The sequence below is a fragment of the Canis lupus genome, chromosome 24 (assembly GCF_003254725.2).
Source record: "Canis lupus dingo isolate Sandy chromosome 24, ASM325472v2, whole genome shotgun sequence".
Taxonomy (NCBI): domain Eukaryota; kingdom Metazoa; phylum Chordata; class Mammalia; order Carnivora; family Canidae; genus Canis; species Canis lupus.
In genome coordinates, this window is record NC_064266.1 from 42,094,996 (window position 1) to 42,115,231 (window position 20,236).

At 50.0% G+C, this 20,236-nt stretch overlaps 1 long non-coding RNA gene across 1 annotated transcript; it reads right to left on the minus strand.

The window, feature by feature from the left end:
- Positions 1-5,778: 5,778 nt before the first annotated feature.
- Positions 5,779-19,831, minus strand: LOC112674158 (uncharacterized). The gene is made up of 4 exons (XR_003145271.3): positions 19,706-19,831; positions 19,144-19,219; positions 14,819-15,147; positions 5,779-9,293 (listed from the first exon to the last, which is right to left on the minus strand). It is a non-coding gene; the product is annotated as an uncharacterized LOC112674158 (long non-coding RNA).
- Positions 19,832-20,236: the final 405 nt, after the last annotated feature.

Here is a 20,236-nt window from a genome sequence, read left to right on the forward strand (position 1 = left end):
CATCCGCCAAGCTGAGATCAAGGGGTCGGCAGAGCAGCATCCCTTCTGCAGGCTCTCGGGGGAATCTCCGTCTCGGCTTCCCCAGCTTCCGCAGGCCACCCGCATTCCTCCGCTCGTGGCCCCTTCCTGTGTCTTCAAAGCCAGCAGTAGTGTCTTCCCATCCCTCTGACTCTGGACCTCTTGTCTCCCTCTGCCTAAGGACCTTGGTATGACGTCTTGGCCACCCCCATAATCCAAGATAGGCTCCCCTCTCAAGATCCTCGATCGCATCTGCAAAGCCGCATTGCCCTGGGAGGTGACATACTCGTAGGCTTTAGGGATGAGGTTGTGGGTGCCTTTTTGGGGAGCCATCAAGCTGCCTGTCTCAGCTGGCAAAGTCTCTCCTCTACCCTGTGATTTCATGCAGAGATCAGTGTGGCATTGGGAAAATTTCCTCCCTGTCTGGACCTCAGTTTATTCATCTGTAAAATACAGTTTCCTTAGCTTCCTCTCTCAGCTCTGGGATTTCTCCTGTAAAGATGTTGGTTTGGAGCAGTATTTGAAGGCTGTGTTACAGGCCCCCCTGAGGTCAGGAAGGTGGGGCACTGTTTGACCCACAGGGGTTTGTGAACCATGACTTGATTCTCTCACCAGATGCACCAAATGACTATTATTTGGGTGATTTTCATTTTTTAACAAAATTTATTCATTTGAGAGAGAGAGAGAAAGAGCATGAGCAGGGGGAGGGGCAGAGAGAGAGGGAGACAAGCAGGGTCTCAGCTGGGCAGGGAGCCCGATGGGGGACTCAATCCCAGGACCCTGAGATCATGACCTGAGCCGAAGGCAGGCCCTTAACCAACTGAGTCACCTAGGATCCCAGTGATTTTCGTTTTTGTAGTTGCTCTTTTGTACATGAGCCCTTTTAAACAGAAACTTGGTTATGGTAATGAAAAACATGACATATTTTGAAAATTTCCCAGCAGTGCCTTCTGGTGCTTTCTTCTAGGGCGGAGGCTAGAATTGGCCTTTGGCTCAGAAAATCCAGAGGTCTGGGTGCAAACACAGCTCCATGTCTCACCGGCCAGGAGAGGCTGGACTAGTTTCAGAACTTCTCTGAGGCTCAGTTTCTTGCTCTGTAAAATGGGAAAAATACTGAGTGTACCCACTTCATAGGGTTTTTGTAAAGAACCAGCAAGAGAATGCAGTAAAAGTGCCTGGCATGAAGTACAGTGAACCCACAGAATTGCTCCTGGATATGTGTTCACTGCTCACACACTTTTTAAAAGAAAACTCTCGGGGTGCCCGAGTTGCTCAGCCAGTTGAGCACCTGGCTTGGGCTCAGGTGGTGATCCCAGGGCCCCAGGATGGAGCACCATGTCAGGCTCCCCGCCCAATGGGAAGCTGTTTCTCCCTCTCCTCCCCACTCATGGTCTCTCACTCTCTCTCTCTCTCTCTTAAATAAATAAATAAATAAATAAATAAATAAATAAATAAATAAAATCTTTTTAAAAAATTAAAAAAAAAAAGAAAGAAAGAAAGAAAACTCTCTCCTACTGCCAGGCTTCAATAGTTCTAACTGATAAGCCAATATTTGCCTTAGCATCGAGCACCCCTTTCCCTGCAAAGAAACATCAGAGCTCCTCAGTCGGGCCATCATGCTCAGAACTGAGGTTTAAGAGTAAGACAAAAACAAAGACAGCAACAACAAGAAAAATCCCCAAATCCCCAGCCAAAAAGGACCCATGAGGTGTTTTTCCTGCGGGATATGACTGACGCCACCCAACAAGGAACCCCCACATATGGAAGCAGCAGCATCCACCAGGAGGGTGCTGTGAGTTTTAAATTGCTGAAGGAGGCTTTTATTTAGACAGAAGGAGAAAAAAACTTTTCTCTTTCTATGTATGCGTCTGGTGTTTAGGGTCCCTTTTCAGCACTAGTTTAGTGTATCCACAGATTTTGATGTGTTGTATTTTCATTTCGATTCAGTGCAAGTATTTTTTCTTTTAAAGTTAATTCTACACCCGACTGCCCAAAGTGAGGCTTGAACTCACGACCCTGAGATCAAGAGGTGCATGCTCTACTGACTGAGCCAGCCAGGCACTCCAGAAGGAAAAAAGAAAGGAAGGATGGGGAACCAGTACTGCTCTTCTTTCCCTTTATGATGCCCCTGAAGTGTGGGCTCAGCTCATAATGAAAACCCCAAAGTGAGAGGCTGAGGGGCTACCGGGATGGCTTTGTTGGTGGCTTTGAACATGGGGCCGGACTTACTGCTTCCACGTTCCGGCTCTGGCCACTTCCTTGCTGTGTGACCTTGGGCGAGTGGCTACGCCTCTCTGGGCTTCCATTTCTTTATAAGGGATAGGAATCATGTCTACCTTATGGGATGCTCTGATGATGAAGTAGGTGAATTTATGGAATCTGCTTACTTGGCCTGATGCCTGGTACATAAATCGTGTTGTTGTTTTTTTTTTTTTTAAGATTTATTTATTTATTTTAGAGAGGGAGAGAGAGCACGCGTGTGTGAGATGGGGGAGGAGTGGAAGGAGAGGGAGAGAAAGAGAATCTCAAGCAGACTCCCCAACAGGTGGGAGGGGAGGGTCCCACGACCCTGAGATCATGACCCGAGAAATCAAGAGCCAGATCCTCAACCAACTGAGCCACCCAGGCACCCCTAAACCGTGCTTTTAGAATGTTAGCTGTTGGCTGATATTTTTCCTTTTACATGACAGTTGGCTTAGCGCACTGGGCTTTTATCACCACGAAGACAGATGCTTAGTTTAAATAAACGGAAGGAGATGCGGGTAGTAGGAGGGAGGAGTCATAAGCAGGTGAGTCACCAAGAAGAAAATTCCAGAGTCGAAACACTGTAAAAAAGATGTCCCGCCCCCTGGATATCTGGGAAATGCTCATCAAACACCCCAAAGGTGTCAGTTTTCACCCTTATTTTGGGTGAAATGGCAATATTTTAACATACTGCTAACATTCTGTGCCGGGGAGAGTACAGGGAGGTGGACGCCCTCACAGGCTGTGGGCAGCACCCCGACAAAGCAACACAGTGATGAGGACCCCGCTGCAACACGGGCTTCTCCTCGCTTGTTGTGTGACCTGACGAGCGGGTCCCCGCAGCATTGTCGGAGCAGAACCCAGACAGAGCCTGGACATCAGGGCGCCTGGGTGGCTCAGTCGGTCAAGCGTCTGACTCTTGATCTCAGCTCAGGTCTTGATCGCAGAGTCATGAGTTCAAGTCCTGCATTGGGCTGGCTGTGGAGCCTACTCAAAAAAAAATTAATGGGATCATCAGAACCCCAAGTATTAGTAATAACAGGTGATATTGATGGACTCTCTGTACCAAACACTGCCGTGGAAGTTCTCTGTGTGTGTGACTTGTGTTTGCTGCCGCTCGTGAACCGAAAATCACCTATCTGATTAAAGGTGAGCAAATGAAGGTGCTGTGGGGTCACCCGGGATGTTGAGTTCACGCGTGGCAACTTGGATTTGAATTCACTGTGCGACTCCAGAACCTGAGCTCTAAAGCAACCTCTTGGCCCTGGAAAATGTGGCGTACTGAGCAAAGAAAGTTGCAAGAAAGGGGCTATCACAACCCAGTGTTCAGTGACTGACACAAAATGAGGTGGCCCGGCCTCCCCGCCCCGCTCCCCAAACCCTTCTCCCTCCTTCATTTTCCTTCAGAGTACTCACCACACACAGAGCGTGCACACACACCCCCACGTACGTGCACACACACGCGGGCACACAGAATCCGTGGGGTGCTCACCGTCCCTCCGTGGTCATTGGAATGCGAGCTTCAGGAGAGGCCTGTGCCACCGTGGGCCGCCCACACAGAGGGATGTTATGGGGGCGACCAGGAGGCACCGGGTGACCGTGCTGGATGAATGAATGAGCGCATGGCCTTCACCTTAATCCTGAAAGCATTCGGCCACCAAGGGGGTTGTTGGGTTGGGGCCCGGAGCTCCGTAGCCTGCTCATGGTGACCGATGTGGCGGTCAGAGTGGGTTGGAAGGTCCTCGGGGCAGCTTGAGCCTCCAAACCCTGCATCTGGGAGGACGACGTGCCCGCAACTGCCCCACCGCTTCTCTCACCCTATCAACCCAGCACTTGCAATGAACTGGACAGCGATTTAATAAATCTGGAAGCTAAATTTCTTTTGGCGGCAGCAGAGACGACTGTTGGCAGCTCCTGGCTGCGTAAATTAAAACAACAAGCTGTTTTTAAAAATAACATTTTTAAACATGCGTACACTTGAATTAACATCCAGCCTGGAACCCCACAGAACTCAGAGAAGCTGGCTGTGTGCCCCATAAATACCACTCACTCCTCTGCTGTGGGGACGGCCCCCACTGGCCTTTCCAAGGTGTTCTAGAAAGAACAGTGTTTGAAGGGGCTCGAACTCAGGACCCCAGGAGCAAGAGTTGCACACTCTACCAGCCGAGCCGGCTAGGCACCCCAAGATAGAGCGGGGTTATGAGGCCAGGGTCTGCCTCCGGCACCTCGTCCTAATCTGGATTGGACACGGCAAGTTACCCCCACAGCCCATGCAGCCAGGACTCCCAGCACAATCACTGCAAAACCGCTTTCTCTTAAAAATACAAAATGTTAGCTGCAGCTGCAGTTAATTTGCTTCTGATGAGTCTAACCTTTCCTTCTCTGAGGAAGTTGTTTAGCAGGAGGGGAAAATGCGGTCACAATATTGTTTTATGACTGTTTATCTTTAGAGTCCAAGTGATACTGATTGCAAATATTTATGCGCATTTTTAAAAAATCTCGGTTAATGTTTGGAATGCATTTTTTTTTAAAAGAGTGAAATCAGATTTCAGGTGGATTTAGCAATCTGGGACGATTTCAAAGTCATAACCAAGCTTCCTCTACTGGCCCCCTGGCCCATTAATTGCCTAAATTAGGCAAACATGATCAAAATACAGAATATTACCGTGCTGTTTGGCTTTGGAAGGCTTGTCTTGGTTTTAAATGTACATTATTAATGACTAGTCTAGAAATCTAAGTCTTGGCTTATATTACATTAAGGAAAAGACCTCCGAATGAGAAAACTTTGTAATTCTCTTAGAAATGCTGCTTTCCTGTTAGAGAAATGATTAGCTAAGTGTCCGAGGCAAAGCTCTAGATGTAATTTCTCTACCTACCAAGTAGCCACCACGGGGGGTCGGGCCTGAACCAGCTACCCTGTGTCTTCTAATTGCTTCCTTCTCTCCAAAGGTAACTGCTTGTGGATCTGCTGTACAGTTAAGTTCCTTGGCCTCTGAAGAAGACATTGGGAAGGGCAAGGGGATCTCTTTGGCTTTAAGGTCAGAAAGATCTGGGATCAAATCCCAATTTTGCCAGTTGTGCTGAGGCCATGAGTAAAGTGATTTAACTTCTCAAACTCTGTATCCTCCTTTGTAAAATAGGAGGATGTGAAACTTAGTACTCTGTTGGTTGCCGAGTGGCTTAATGAAAGGAAAGGATATTTATTGACTCAAGGAAATGGGAAACTCAGGGACAGCTTCAGGCTAGGCTGCATCCAGGGGTATCCGTGATGTCATCAGGCAGGCAATGCTCTCCATTCCCCTCATTTTACATCTCTGACCATTTGTTTCTCACTGGGCACTGGCCTCTGTTTGAGAGGAGAGACTTATCTCCCACCCTCTTAGTTTCTGTGACGGGAGCCCTTGAATTGAACTGACAAAGGACAGATTCGCAGGAGGTAAAGTGCACCAATTTTATTTTATCTTAATATTTTTACACTGCATGGAGGGCTTCGTAGAAAGACGAGAAAACCCCTAAAAAAGCAGTTATGTCTGAGAGGTTGTATCTCATGTTAACGAAGAACATTCAATTGTGGAGATGAGTCAAGACAAAGGGAAAAGGAGGTTGGTGTCGGGGCAGGAAATGGTGGGAAAGTGACAAAGAAACACACAGGGGGAAACTGATGAAAGACAGGGTTGCTCTGGTAGGCTTGTTTGTAAGGATTAATCTCTGTGCCGATTCCTTGTCTCCAGTGATAAGGATGCTCTCCTCTTGCTGGTACAGGGACGGAATCTTCTTCATGAACACTTATGGCTGCTCCCAGGTGGAAAGGAGGTGGTCAAAGGGCCCTTCTTACTTCTCTTCTTTTCCAGTTGCCATCAGCTCAAAGTAATCAGTGCGCCAACGTGACCTATTTTGGGGTGGCAGGCTCTGATCCGTTCCACCTCCCGCCTTCCCCACCGTGGGCAGACTTGTCCTGCACACGTGGGACATGTTGCTAAGGGGGTCCTCATTTTACCTCCCTCCAGCACCATGATGCTCAAGGCAAAGACACTTTCTCTTTTTCCTTCAGCTCCAAAGGGAAGCATGGAGGAAATGAGGAAACCACTTTGACTGGCCGGCTCGCACGATAGGCCCTCCTTGGCCTGTGTCTAAGTCAGGGAGGGCCACTCCTGGTCAGATGTGGGTCCTGGGACTTGGTATCAGTCAATGCTGATGGACAGCCCCACCATCCTCACATGGCTACCATAGGCTGAGGTCAGAACTGCTCTCTCAGGAAAGTGGGGGAGGGTGGGAGATGTACCCACAGGACCTGCCCTGCAGTATTGACTCAAACAACGTCGATTGAACACCTGTCGTGAGCCACGAAGCACACTGGCACAGAGGGTCCCGGGATGAGCACCACAGACAAGCTCTCCATCCTTGTAGAGCTTTCATGGGGGGCAGGGCGTGGAAGGGAGATGGGAACAGGTGTGTAAGGTCATTTCAGATGGTGATGTAGCAGCAAACAGGCCGATGCCGCAAGACTCGGGGTGAGGGGTGTTGGGGGGGGAGCTGTGGCCACTGCAAGTTCAACGGTTGGGATTGAAGCCAATATCTGACCCGATATGTACCTGCTGAGGATAAGGGGAGAAAGAGCTGCAATGCTTAGAAGAAAGAGTTCCTGCAGGAAACAGAACGGCAAGTGCAGAAAACCTGGGACTCTGATGGCCTTGGGCTACCCGGGGCACAGAAAGTGGGCTCGGGGGAACCAAGAGGGGAGAAAGGACTGGCAAGGGAAGAGTGAGGCCACGGTGTAGCCTTTGGGCCACGAGAAGAGATTTGGAGTCTGCTTTCAGTGCATTGGGAAGCAGATGTTGGTGGCTTTTCAACAAGTGTGTGTGCATGTGTGTGTGTGTGTGTGTATGTGCAGGTGTGATGTGATCTTACTCATCAGTTGAGCGGCTCATGGAGCTTGGCCTGTGGGACTGTGTGGCAGAGAGATTTCTCCAATAGGTATTATCCCTTCTTGTTAGGAAGCAAGCACTGAGGTTCGACCTGGCACACACGGCCACCAGCAATCCAGACCACATTTCCCAAGCCCCAATTCTGAGTTCTGGCCAATGGGATGTAGGTGGGAGCATGGCATGGCCTCCGAGAACTGTCCTTAAACAGGGCGATCATGCCCTTTACCTCTCCTTCTCTCTTCCTGTTGGCAATGACTGGAGTTCAGGCAACACTTTGGGGCCAAGAAGTGTTAACTCACGAGCAGAGGACGGCTGGCCAATTAGAAGAGACCTGGGCTCCTGGTGACCACCACGAAGCCACCCTATTTGTCCCAGATTGCTTTCCTCTGGAAAGGCAAAAATGGCCTTGTAGGCCGTACAGGCTTCTATTATTCGGAGATTTCTATTATTTGCGGTCACACCTGATTGCACCTAATCGAGGGGACGAGCATGGAAGCAGAAAGACCAGTTTGGAGGTGAGTGTTACTGCAGGCAAGAGGCGATGCGGCTGGAACTAGGCAGAGGAGCAGTGGAAATGTCTTTTTGAGTAGACCATTTGGAGGGGTTGCGGGTAGATTGGATGTGACAGCTGAGGGACAATGAGGATTCAGTGATAATCCTTTTTTTTTTTTTTTTTTTTTTTTGCAAGAAACACTGGATGGGCTGGGTTGCCACTGATAGAGCTGAGGAGGCTTGGGGGAAGCATGGGAAAAAAAGGCAAAGGGGATACTCAAAAATAGCAATTCTTAAAATTGTGGCTCATCCCTGCCCCCCACAGATTACCTAGAAAATATTGACACATTAATTCACTCATCAGAGATCTGTTGAGCACCTCCTACGTGGCAAGCGCTATGCCACACACAGGGGGCAGGAAGGGGGACGCAGCAGACCTGGCCCTGCCCCCCGGTAGGAGTTAGCACCGGAGCATCTCCTTCCAGTGCTCGGACCCTGGGGGCGTTTCTGAAATGACTTGTGACGCTGGGCGAGTCTCTCCACCTCACCACATCACAGTCTTACTTTTCAGAATATGCATCTATAATGAGGGCATCTGCTTCCCAGGGCTGCAAAAGGCAGGTGCTTAAAATGGCAAGCAGTGGTATTACCAGCCTATTCTCCAGGTGTGAAGAAAATAGAATTTCAGAGTCTTTGCAAGGGCCTGGGACTAACAGGACAGGATATCTGAGATCTGGAAGGTTCCAGTGTAGGCTTAGGGCACCACACAGCAGACCCTAGTGTCACAGGTGTGGCCTGTCCGGGGCATGCCCTCGGGGCTGGAGGCCCAGCCAGGTCCAATGCAGCCCTATTTCTGAGGCAAGTACCTGACTGGACACATTTGATTGATTGGTCCAGAGGCAGGCACCTGACCCAAGCTGGGCCAATCAGAATCTCTTTGGTGGGATTGCAGAGGGAGCGGGAAGGCCCACCTGGAGGTTCCAGGTTTGCAATTTGTGAGCTCTCAGTAGAGAGAAAGCACTTTTTCCAGCCAAGAGACAATTAACTAACCAGGGTCGAAGCGTGCACACCTCTGGTTCTGAGGCCATGGAGTTAGTAATCTGCCTTAGCATTCCACTTCTTGTGCTGCCCAGTCCAGATTCTTCTTTCCCCATGGGGGAGGAGGCCCCATCTCCCCTGGATCGCCTGTTCCAGCCTTGGGTCCAGGGAAGCCGGAGCCACTGTGCTGGGCAGCCTGGAGCACTTGGGCAGGAAGGCTTCTTGGGGGTGGGGCTGGTCCACCCACCCTGGTCCACCACCCAGGTCAAACAGTGGGTGATCTTACTTGCGAGAAGCTGCCTTCTAGATTAATCTGCATCGGAATGGACTGCCCAGGCAGAGACGGACAGTGATTCCCCGCTTGCACACTTAGAAGAAATGCAGTGAACGAAACTGAACGGACCAGATCTGTGCCCCGGGCCCCAGCCCCTCCACCGGAGTCCACCAGTCTCCTGGATTCTGCAGCTCCTGGATGAATTGTCATCACTTCCTAAATCACAGAGTGCGGTTTCTGAAATTGTCTGCATAAACGGCAAAAATCTAACAGATGTGTGCTTGGCATCTAAGTCAATTGGGCTGTTGAGAAAGAAAAAAGGATAATTAAAAGGGGCTTATGTTTAAACCTAGAGAATCCTAGTGAGAATATTAATATAAACCACGGCTGAGTGCTGGCCATGGACAAAGCTCTTCATCATCTGATTTAATTTTCCTGGAGACCCCAGAGCCAGGGACCATGATTGTCCCCATTTTACAGGAGAGAAGCGTGAGGCCTCCAGCGGAGCGGTTTGTGGAGCCCGCCGGTAAACCAGGTCTCAAAGACTCTACATCCGGGCTCTGAAATATCTCACACTGCAGCTTCTTCATCTACAGCCTCACGTTCTCTTTAAAAGATGTCCACACCGTAGTTGATCATTTCCTTTGTAAATGTGGCAAGTGACAAGACAGGTGGTGTTTCATCCTCACATGTGAAGAAGGGAGCAATGACCTCGTGAACATGGCCTTCCAGCCAGGTAATCGCACCTTCACAGCTCTCCCCTTCTGCCCAGAGTCGGCTTCTGGCTTGTTTTGTTTTGTTTTTTAAGTTTTTTGTTTTAATTATTTATTCATGAGAGACACAGAGGAAGAGGCAGAGACATAGGCAGAGGGAGAAGCAGGCTCCCTGTGGGGACCCTGATGCAGGACTCGATCCCAGGACCCTGGGAGCACACCCTGAGCCAAAGGCAGATGCTATACCCCTGAGCCCCCCAGGTGCTTCTGGAGGGGGGTTCAGGGCCACATTGGTGCCCAGAGAAGATCGGCATCTTTCCCTACAACCGGCCTGCGCTCCAACAAAGGACAGGTTTTATTTCTAAAGAGTGACTGCAGATTGACCAAAAAGGAGAAAGACAGAAGAAAGAAGAGAGAGGAGAAGGAGAAGGAAAGCAAGAGCTGGCTGGCCTGGGATAGAAAATACTCTCTGGACACTGAAAGGCATTCTGCGTCGTTTTGAAGACCATTCTTTGAAATAAAAGAATCGACTTGTCTGCTTAATGCAGCCCTATGTTGATTTCTCTTGATGACACTCGTGGCAAATGGTCTTGTTCAAAAATTACAGCCTGTCTGAACCTGATACAGAAGAGCCTTGGTGGTGGGACTGTCCACCGATAATTGGAAACAGGAGCTCTGCATACAGCTTTCTGCTGAGAATGGGGAAGCAAAGGCAAGCCTGTTCGGGGAGGACCTGTGACAAGCCAGCCAGGCTGGGTCTGCTTTCTTTTTTTTTTTTTTTTAAGATCTTATTTATTTATTCATGAGACACACAGAGAGAGAGAGGCAGAGACCCAGGCAGAGGGAGAAGCAGGCTCCACGCAGGGAGCCCGACGCGGGACTCGATCCCGGGACTCCAAGATCACGCCCTGAGCGGAAGGTGGCGCTAAACCGCTGAGCCACCCAGGGATCCCCTGGGTCTGCTTTCCAAGCCAGGGTTTCACCCCTGTGGATGTCATCTCCTCCGTCTGTGGGGCAGGTCCGAGACGCAGCACGGCGAGGCTCTCAGGCTCCTCGACTGCCAAGTGGGGTCACGGCACTCCTGCGTCCAAGTGCAGCAGGGCAGGGGATGACACCCTGGGGCCGGCACCCCGCCTGTGGGACACGCTCCGTATTTGAGAGTCATTGCTGTTATTTTTCTGACCACGTGACCGACGTGTCTCCATAACCAGAGAAAAGAGTGAAACATGGAAAAACCTTTTGGTGATGATGTGCGGTCCTTTGTTAGCATCTCTTTGGGGGATGTGTTAGGTCCAGCTTATTTTAAATATGGGGCTGTGTCCCTCCCTCCAGAGATGCCTGTGTCCTACTCCCCACAGCCTGGGAGTGTGTCGCTTTACTCAGCCAAGGGAGGTCAAAGTTGCCGATGGGAACCAGGTTGTTAATCAGCTGACTTGAAAATAGAGAGATGCTCCTGGATTGCCTTGGGTGGGCCCGGTGTGCACACAGGTGTCCCGGAAGGGGAGGAGAGAGGCAGCCGAGTCACATGATTGGATTATGAAGTAATGATCAGAAAGGGGGTGGTGGTGTTGGCTTTGACGTTGGAGGAAGGCACCGCCCTCCAAGGAACGCGGAAAGCCTCTAGGAGCTGGATTCTTCTCCGGAGTCTGCGGACGGAACACAGCCCTGTCGACGCCTGGATGATAGAGAGCCCAGTGAGACATGCTTTGGACTTCTGGCTTCTAGGACTGTAATTTAATAAATCTGTGTTGTTTTAAAGCCACTCCACTTCTAGTAATTTGTCAGGGCAGCCAGAGTCATAGGATATGGTCGTCTGGGGCACTGGGCGAGTTGATTCTTTTCCAGGTGCCGAGCACACCTACTTGCAGCTCTTGGAACGTGACGTGACAGCTAGTTGGTGCCCGTTTGGCTCCAACATTGAACCAGAAACAAAGAACGACGACAACAACAAAAACTCCCACCCTTTTGTAAAGCGGGAAACTGGTTCCTTGGAAAAGAGAATGAATTCGAACGTAAAAAGTCTGCGCTTCGTTTAGAATTGTGCAAGCACGCTATCCCAACACGCTCCCTCCATTAACATCCGTGGGAGCTGGTGCGTATACAGGAGGACGTATCGTCTCTTAGTTTACATTTCAAATTCGAGCACAGGCTGTCAAAGGTAAATCACACAGTTCCATGGGCTGGCATTCTTCGAAAGATCAATTATGCACTGACATCTCCTCGCATGGAAGCGCGGGATTATTTACAGCCACCACGCAAGGTTGAGACGTGGTGAGAATCTGGCCCTAAGCACAATGCAGAAATTCATATTCAGATGGCTGAGAAATTAAGGCAGTTCTGGGAGCTCTCTGGGTTGTTAGGGCGTCTGTCGTTGGCTTCCGATGTCGCACAGCGACCCGTGGCATGGTGGAGCGGCCCACACCTGAGAGCTTCCCTTCGAAGCTCTTCCTCTCTCCCTTCGAGGCTCTACCGTCAGCTTTCCAGAAGTTACCCACTGGCAACCTCCATCTTGGGCTGAAGGGCTAGAGGCTTGAAGGGGCCTTCCCAACGGTCGACCCCAACATCTGTCAGGAGGGAGGCATCTCATCAACAACAGAGTCCGCGTGATGGCTTGCAAACAGTCTGTGCTGGCTTAGGACACACGAGGCATAAATTAGATCATAACGGAGTGCTTTGCTGACAGCGCGTGATGACAGGTGTTGTGAATAAGTTGGCACAGGGGCCACTGCCCTACAGAGTAATTGTCAGTCATGGCCACCGCTCCACCCCTCTCCCACCAGTGGGGACCGTGTGACTAGCCAGGAGGAAGGCCCTATTCACCTTGTCTGGGATGGGAATTGGCACCTCCCCGTCTCATGCTCAAGGGTGACATCGCAGCCCCTTGGGGTCATCGCCTGTCCCAACTGTGGTTGGGCTGGAGTGCGTCTTAGGGGTGAAGCCAGCACCCACGTGCCCATGTAGGTAGTGCTCCTCGCCTGTCCTGGCACACGTGTTGAGGGCGACATGAAAGTAGAGACATCCCAAGACTGAACAAAAACCCTGCAGCAAATAAAATATAAGTGATATTTCAAAAACAAAAGGTATCGCCATGGCCGTCCTGGGCAGTTTCAGAACTTTGTTGGACTTCCTTGTATTCGTGTCATAGTTGATCGGATAAGGATGGGGATCACGTAGAGTGGGAGCACCCGAATCCTTAGGGCTTCTTAGAATGTTTTCTGGGGCTGAGAAACCCCAACCCAGACCCTCCGTCGCCTCGGTCTTGTAGCCAGGTTGGCTCTCTCCCTGGGAGACTCTTGGTACTCTGTTCCTTCTCCCAGCCTGGCTTCAGGGCTGGCTTTTCACTTGGCTGCTTTTCTGATCTCCCACTTCAGGGCCCGCTGAAAAGCCCTTGGAGGACATCCTGGTTCAAATTAGCCTGCATCACGGCCTGCGCCAGCTCTGTCCTGCTCGTTTCCTCCAGGACACTTGTCACGATCCGAAATGATCTTGGTTGAGTCTGTGAGTTCACTGTGTCTCACAGGAGGAATGAACACGCCTTGAGGGCAGGGAGCCCACCCAGCTAGTTCACCATGCCAGCCCCCGAAGCCCCCGGCTGCCACCTGGTGCAAAGTATAGGGTGCGTGGGGGCCTTTGAGGAGTGAAACGAATGGATATGGAAATCAAGCATGCCCATGTGCCCTCGGCATCTTCTGTCCCCATCCCCAGTGGACGCTCCGCGCTCAGAGTCTTCACAGCGCAATGACCCAGGAAGCGTTGTGACAGCTGTCACAGAGTGTTACTGTCACGGCGGGCCAGGTTTCACCCTGGGCCACACAGAAGCCCAGCAGCCCAGCCCTCGACATGTCATGTGGCAGCGGGGGGGCCAGTCCGGCTACCGGGGTGCCACCTCTGCGTGGTCGGGAGAGCAGGTCAAGACGGCTGGCGGAGGCTGTCCCTGTCACCGGCTCCCCCACCTTTCCTCCCAGCCCACAGCTGATCTGGGACAACTGGAGTGAACTGAGAGGGCCAAGCGTGGGCAGTTTTCAAGCCACGGGCATTTGCACACTGCCCTGCAGCTTGACAAACAGGTCTTGTCTGCGGCGGCCTCGGGACCTGGCCGGCTCTGCCTCCACCCCAGGCAGCCGGGGAAGCAGCCTTCAGCCCCACGCTGCTGCTGCGGCCCGGGTTGCGGTGCCGGGCGATGTGCGGCAGGTGTTGCTCAAATGATTTGTCTTTTTGTTCACACCCCATGCAAGTAGCTCTTCTCACTGTCCCCATGTTACAGACTAAGAATGGAGGGTAGCCTGGGTGGCCCAGTGGTTTAGCACCTGCCTTCGGCCCAGGGCGTGATCCTGGAGACCCAGGATCCAGAGCCTGCTTCTCCCTCTGCCTCATTCTCTCTCTCTCTCTCTCTCTCTCTCTCTCTCTCTGTCATGAATAAATAAATAAAATCTTTAAAAACAAAAAATAAGAATGGAGCCTTGGAGAGATCAAGAGGCTTGAGGACAGTCACAGAGGTACAAGTGGCAGGGACGTGAGGGAAAGGTTTAAATCCAGGATTAAAAGTAAGTCAATCGGAAAAGGACAAACCTTATATGGTCTCATTCATTTGGGGAATATAAAAAATAGTGAAAGGGAATGAAGGGGAAAGGAGAGAAAATGAGTGGGAAATATCAGAAAGGGAGACAGAACATGACAGACTCCTAACTCTGGGAAACTCTGGGTGGTGGAAAGGGAGGTAGGCAGGAGGTGGGGGTGACTAGGTGATGGGCACTGAGGGGGGCACCTGATGGAATGAGCACTGGGTGTTATGCTATATGTTGGCAAACTGAACTCCAATAAAAGATAAAAATAAAAATGAAAATAAAATAAAAATAAAACTGCCTCCTGGAGGCCTGGGAAGTTCTGGAGGAGGGGGAAATAGCCCCCCTTTCAGATATCCATAGATGGTTTTGCAGAAGACACCTAGGGGGGAAAGAATTTTCTCATTTCAAGCTGGAGCTCCCTATTTTACAGCCTCAGTGCGGAAGGGGAGGGAGGAGAGATTTGGGGCTGGGGACGCCCCAGACTTGGGGCTGCTAAAGCAGAGCCTGGTTCTGTGCACCAGGTGTGCGGCTGTCAGGCAGGCACCGCACCTGAGCGCAAAGCCAAGCTGTCTTGCCTCCAAATGTCCCTCCCCAGATACGGAAGCAGGAGGGTTTGGCACAGGAGACGCTGTTATCATCGCAGACCTCCAGGTTCTGGTTCAGAATACTTCTTCGGATCTTTGTGTTGAAAGCGTGTAGATAGGAGCCGCTTTACCTCTCCCTCCCACCTAAGTGGAGTGTGGGGGCGTCTTCCGAGAGGAGAGGATGTTGCCCACAGACCTGCTTGCTGAGACCGTCCACAGGTTAAAGGCGATCGTGCATATGCAGCGCCATCCAGCAGAAACATCTTTGGAGGCACAGATGTAAAGCTGCATTTTCTGGTAAAAAGTAACAACAGAACCCGGTGACATTAACTTGTTCTTTTATTGTGGTTAAAAAACCTTATAACATTAAATTTACGATCTTAACTATTTATATAGTTACTTAGGTGTCTAGTTCAGTAACTTTAACTATATTCACACTGTTACATAAATAATATAAAATTATATAGCTGGATGTTTTACTTTTTTCTCTTACTGCGTCCTTAAAATCCCGTGTGTATTTTTGCACTCGGCGCACATCTCAGATCAGGCACTACATTTTCGATAAAAATACTTAATCTCTATATAGATTTTTACAAATCTACGGTGGAGAAAGCAGATTCACACACCTCAGGAGTTCCAAGCATACTTAGAGTCTTCCAATACATCGTCAGTTTTTAGATGGAAATTAATTGAAATTAAATAAAGTAAGAAAAGATACAGCTCCCCTGTCGCACAAGCTCCATGTCAAGAGCTCAATAGTCACATGTGGCTGGTTGGACAGTGCAGGTCAAGAATTTCTAGAAAGTGCTTTGTAAGCGGTAGCGTTTCTTGTCCTTTGGAATAGCACAAAGAGAGAAAGTGGGAAGTCTCTCGCCCTTGACCCCAGCAATGACCACGCTCATCCCAGCCGATGGCTCCTGTCCCATCGTCACACAGCCCAGGGCGGGCCCATCCCATTCTGGACAAGACAAATCCTTCTCAGCTGGGCTCTCCCTCTCCCCTTGGCACTTACTCCAGAGCTTTCGGCATGGGGCCGCCGACCCAAGTTAATTAGGAGACTGGACCGGGAGAGGGAGAAAAGACTCAGACTGAAAATTAAGAATCACCCTGCTTATTTTATCACTGGAAGATCATTTCAACAACTTCCTCCAGGAAATTGCAAAGGGAAGTCATTATCCAAAAAAAGAGGGGGAGACGCAGGTCCACGTGAAGCCCAGATGCAGCGCCAGCTCAGGGCAGGCTGGGGAGGGGGGTGGGCTGGGGGGGGCGGGGTGGGGGTGGGGGGCAGGGCCGGGTGTTTACTGGGTCATTTAACCAGGGTCTTATTTTCTGAAGTTTCCTTTTCCACGATTATTTGTTGACCTTAATTGTTGCCATGCCCATGAGATGCGGCCCTGAACTTCCTCCTGCAGCCCGGCACTGGGGTCAGGGCGGGCTCCCTCTAATTGCCTGTGTCCTGCCTTTCCCCCCGGGTCTCCAGGGCAGGCCCATTCCCACATATGCTTCCAGAACCATCTTAATAGACGGGCAGCAGCGCCCAGCTGACGACATATGTTTAGCTGCTTGCCGGGGTCGGCCAAGCGTGCAATATCACGTTACATGAATGGGAAGGTCAGTCCCAAACAAGCTGCTTTTTACAAGCGCTGGCTTAAGGATTTGCTGCTAAATAGGGCTTACATGTAGGGGGTGAGTGGGTAATGGGCTTCTTGTGGAGCCCTGTTCTCTGTCTGCCTTTTGCATTGATTAGAAAGTTTTTGGTCTCCCAGGACAACGCTGCTCCGTTAAAAAACGCCTTTCCAGCCACTGGGGTTCCTGGACCTAGGTCAGCATCTGTGCTCCGAGCAGGGAAAATGTGGGTTCGGGTCTCCTGGTGTCTGGGCCTGGGGTGTGCTGGGGGAGCTGCGGTCCTCTGCTCGCTCACAGATGCAGTTATGCTCTATTAACCCTGCGCAGCCCCGGGGCAGATGGGCAAAGCCGAGCCAGAGAAAGCCGGAGCTTGCGGCTCCTCTCACCTGGCCCCGCTCCAGGAGGGATGATGGACGGGCACACGCCGGGCCGTCCCTCGGCCGGGGGGCCCTACAACTCCCCTGGCCCACGAGATATGCATGCACAAACTCCACTCCTGGGCTCATCGGAGGGGACACTCAAGGCCCGCCCTGAACCTGAGCGACCAGTCAAAGGCCTGGAGACTATTCCAGACAGAAATGAAAATGGCATTCGGGGTCCCTTCTCCATAATGGTGAAGACGAGGGCATTTACTGAGCACTTTCTCCATCCTGCGCTGTCCACAGGGCGCTACTCGGAGGAACTAATTTAATCCTCCCGATGGTCAGTGAAGCCCGCCCCCTGCCTAGGCCTGGCCCACCATAGGACCGGGAATAGCGGCAGAACAGAAATCACTCACCGGAGTCACTCCTCTCTTCTTCCCTCACTCCCTGCCTCTGTGCCTTCTTTCCCTCCTTTTTTTCCTTCTTTTTTAAAAAATTTTTTATTTACTTTTATTTTTTTAAATTTTATTTATTTATTCATGAGAGACACAGGCAGAGAGAGAAGCAGGCTCCACGCAGGGAGCCCGATGCGGGATTCGATCCCGGGTCTCCAGGATCACACCCTGGGCTGAGGGTGGCGCTAAACCACTGAGCCACCGGGGCTACCCATCTTTCCTTTCTTTTTGATTATAAAAGTGGCTTTTAAAAAAAGCTAATGGCACAAAAATGAAGAAGACATAAAAGTGTCCCAAACCTATTCCTTGTTCCTCTCTTCACGCTGCTCACCATTTGGGGAGTGTCCTGTGTGCACATGCTGTTTTTAGTAATAAGTCATTCGTTCAACAAACATTTACTGAGTATTCAGTAGGCATCAGGGATTGTGCAGTGGATGTAGATAGCGCTAACTGACATTTGGGGCCAAATATTTCTCAGTGCTGGGGGGCCGTCCTGTGCATCGTAGGGTACTTAGCAGTATTCCTTCTCTCTACCCTCGAGACTCCAGTAACATCCAGCTCTCAGTTGCAATAACTGTCTGCAGACATTGTCACATGTCCCCTGGGAGCCAAGATCACCCTGCGGAGAACCACTGGGCAGGACGGCTCTTTCCCTTAGCAATGCCTCGGGGCATCCTGACGCCCCACCACATTCCTACTTCCCTCTTCTGTATCAGATTCCAGAGTACCGGGGTGTCCGAACTTCCTGAGCAAGCTTCCTGGTCATAAATAGACATTCTGGGCTGTTTCCGATTTTTACCCCATCCTCATCAACGCCAGGACGACCCTCCTTGTTCATACCTACACCGTATCCACACATTCAAGTATTGCAAGGGACGGATTCTTTCAAGCAAAATTGCTGAATCAAAGATGTCAGCATTAACATATTTGCTACAAAATGCTAACATCTACTCTGAAAAGAGGATTGTGGCAACGTGCCCCCATGCCGAGGGTCCCACTCGCTGCTGGGGATGGAAGCTGTCGGCCGGATTGTTCAGAAGAGAGGATGTTGAACACGTTAGGACAAAGAGATTACGTTGTGCTTCATTCAGAGGGGTCCTTGGGTCTTTTGTTTATTATATTTTGCTATTAACATTTGTTTTAAACTAAATAAACCTAACTACTTGAAGTAGCAATTCAAGTTTTCCAACATGGGCGTATGAAAGTTTAGTGTTCATGCTCTCAAAAAATTGGGTATTTTAGGGGCACCTGGGGGGCTCAGTGGGTGAAGCGTCTGTCTTTGGCTCAGGGCATGATCTCAGGGTCCTGGGATCAAGCCCAAAGTCAGGCTCCCTCCTCAGCGGGGAGTCTGCTTCTCCTTCTCCCTTTGCTCCTCTCCCAGCTCATGCTCTTTTGCTCTCAAATAAATAAATAAAATATTTTTTTAAAAAATTAGGCATTTAATAAACTTAATAAATAAAAGGGGGTAAATAAAATTAGGCATTTAATAAATTTAATAAATAAAAGGGGGATCTGTTTTAGTAACCCTGTTACAAGCTAGGGCTGCCTGACTGCTACAAACTCAGGAATCCTCTGCCATTCCCAAGTAGACACGAGCTCCAAGCCCCAGAGAGATGTGGACGCCCAGTATGTCACCTCCTCATCCAGAGACCTGAGCTCTCCAGGAGCCGTGGTGTCCTAAAGAGGAAGCACCCCAAGTCTACCCCCTTCACAGTCCCGCCAGGATCACCTGCTGAGAGTCTGGGGCCCCAGCCCTACTGAGGAACACCTGCCGGGGTCAGGTGCACTTTAACAGGGACCTTGACATTCCCACCCCATTTGGAGTATATTTTAAGAGGCTTACTTACTGTGCTTCTTCAGCCTCCGGGTTCCCCCTCCAGTTACAAAGCTCTGCTCAGCCTGATTTTTTCCCCCTGAATTAAACTAATTTGAGACAATACATTATTTTTCCTGCGTGAATAAAAACAGGCAAGAGAAAATCGCCTTTGTGGAACTGCAGCAGAACATCACTGCTGCCTGCTTGATAAGAATGGGAATCTCCAATCTTTAGAAATAGTTATTCCAATGATATACACTGATCGTCTATTTAAAACATTAAATGCAGGGCGGGGGGTGGGAGTGAATGGGTGACGGGCACTGGGTGTTATTCTGTATGTTAGTAAATTGAACACCAATAAAAAAAAAAAATTAAAAAAAAAAAAAAAAAAAAAAAAAAAAAAAAAAAAAAAAAACATTAAATGCTGTAAAAATTAAATGTAGCTAAATCCTGCATATGGCACAAAATTCCAAAGGTGCAGAAAAGTTACACTAATGTCCCCTCCATCTCTGTTCTCTGGTCACCCAGGAGCCCTCCCCAGAGGCCATCACTCTTACTATGGGGTGGGCCCATATGAAATTGTTCACATTTACCTGCGTGTTTGGCCAACAAAACAAAAAAATGGTAGTTTCTTATGATTCAATTTGTTCTAGGGATGCAAATGAGAACAAACATTCTTATTATCAAAGGAGTCCCAACCCAGTGGGAGACTGGTGGGGAGACCAACAGGTACCATATGATGTAATGTGATTGTGACACAGCTGCATACACATGGTGAGAAGAGAGGCTTCCTCCAGGGGGAGGAGGGGCAGAGACATGAAGAATTAATTCTTGGGTGGGTCATATGACACCTGCTGTTCAGGGTTCATAAAATGAGACACAGTGTGCAAGTTTCCTGCTCTGCTGTGTGGATTGAAAGTGGAATCAGAAAAGGTCAGGATGTTAGATGTCCTGACAACCTAGCTGGACACGTGTGCTAAATAAGGCCCAGGATCATTCACTTCTTAAACTTACCAAGATCCTTCCTCCCCCAGGACCTTTGCACACAATGTTTCCCCCTCTGTAGAGAACCGTGCCACCCCACCCCCTCCCCCTATCTCAAGGAGTGGTAAGCTTCTTGTCAC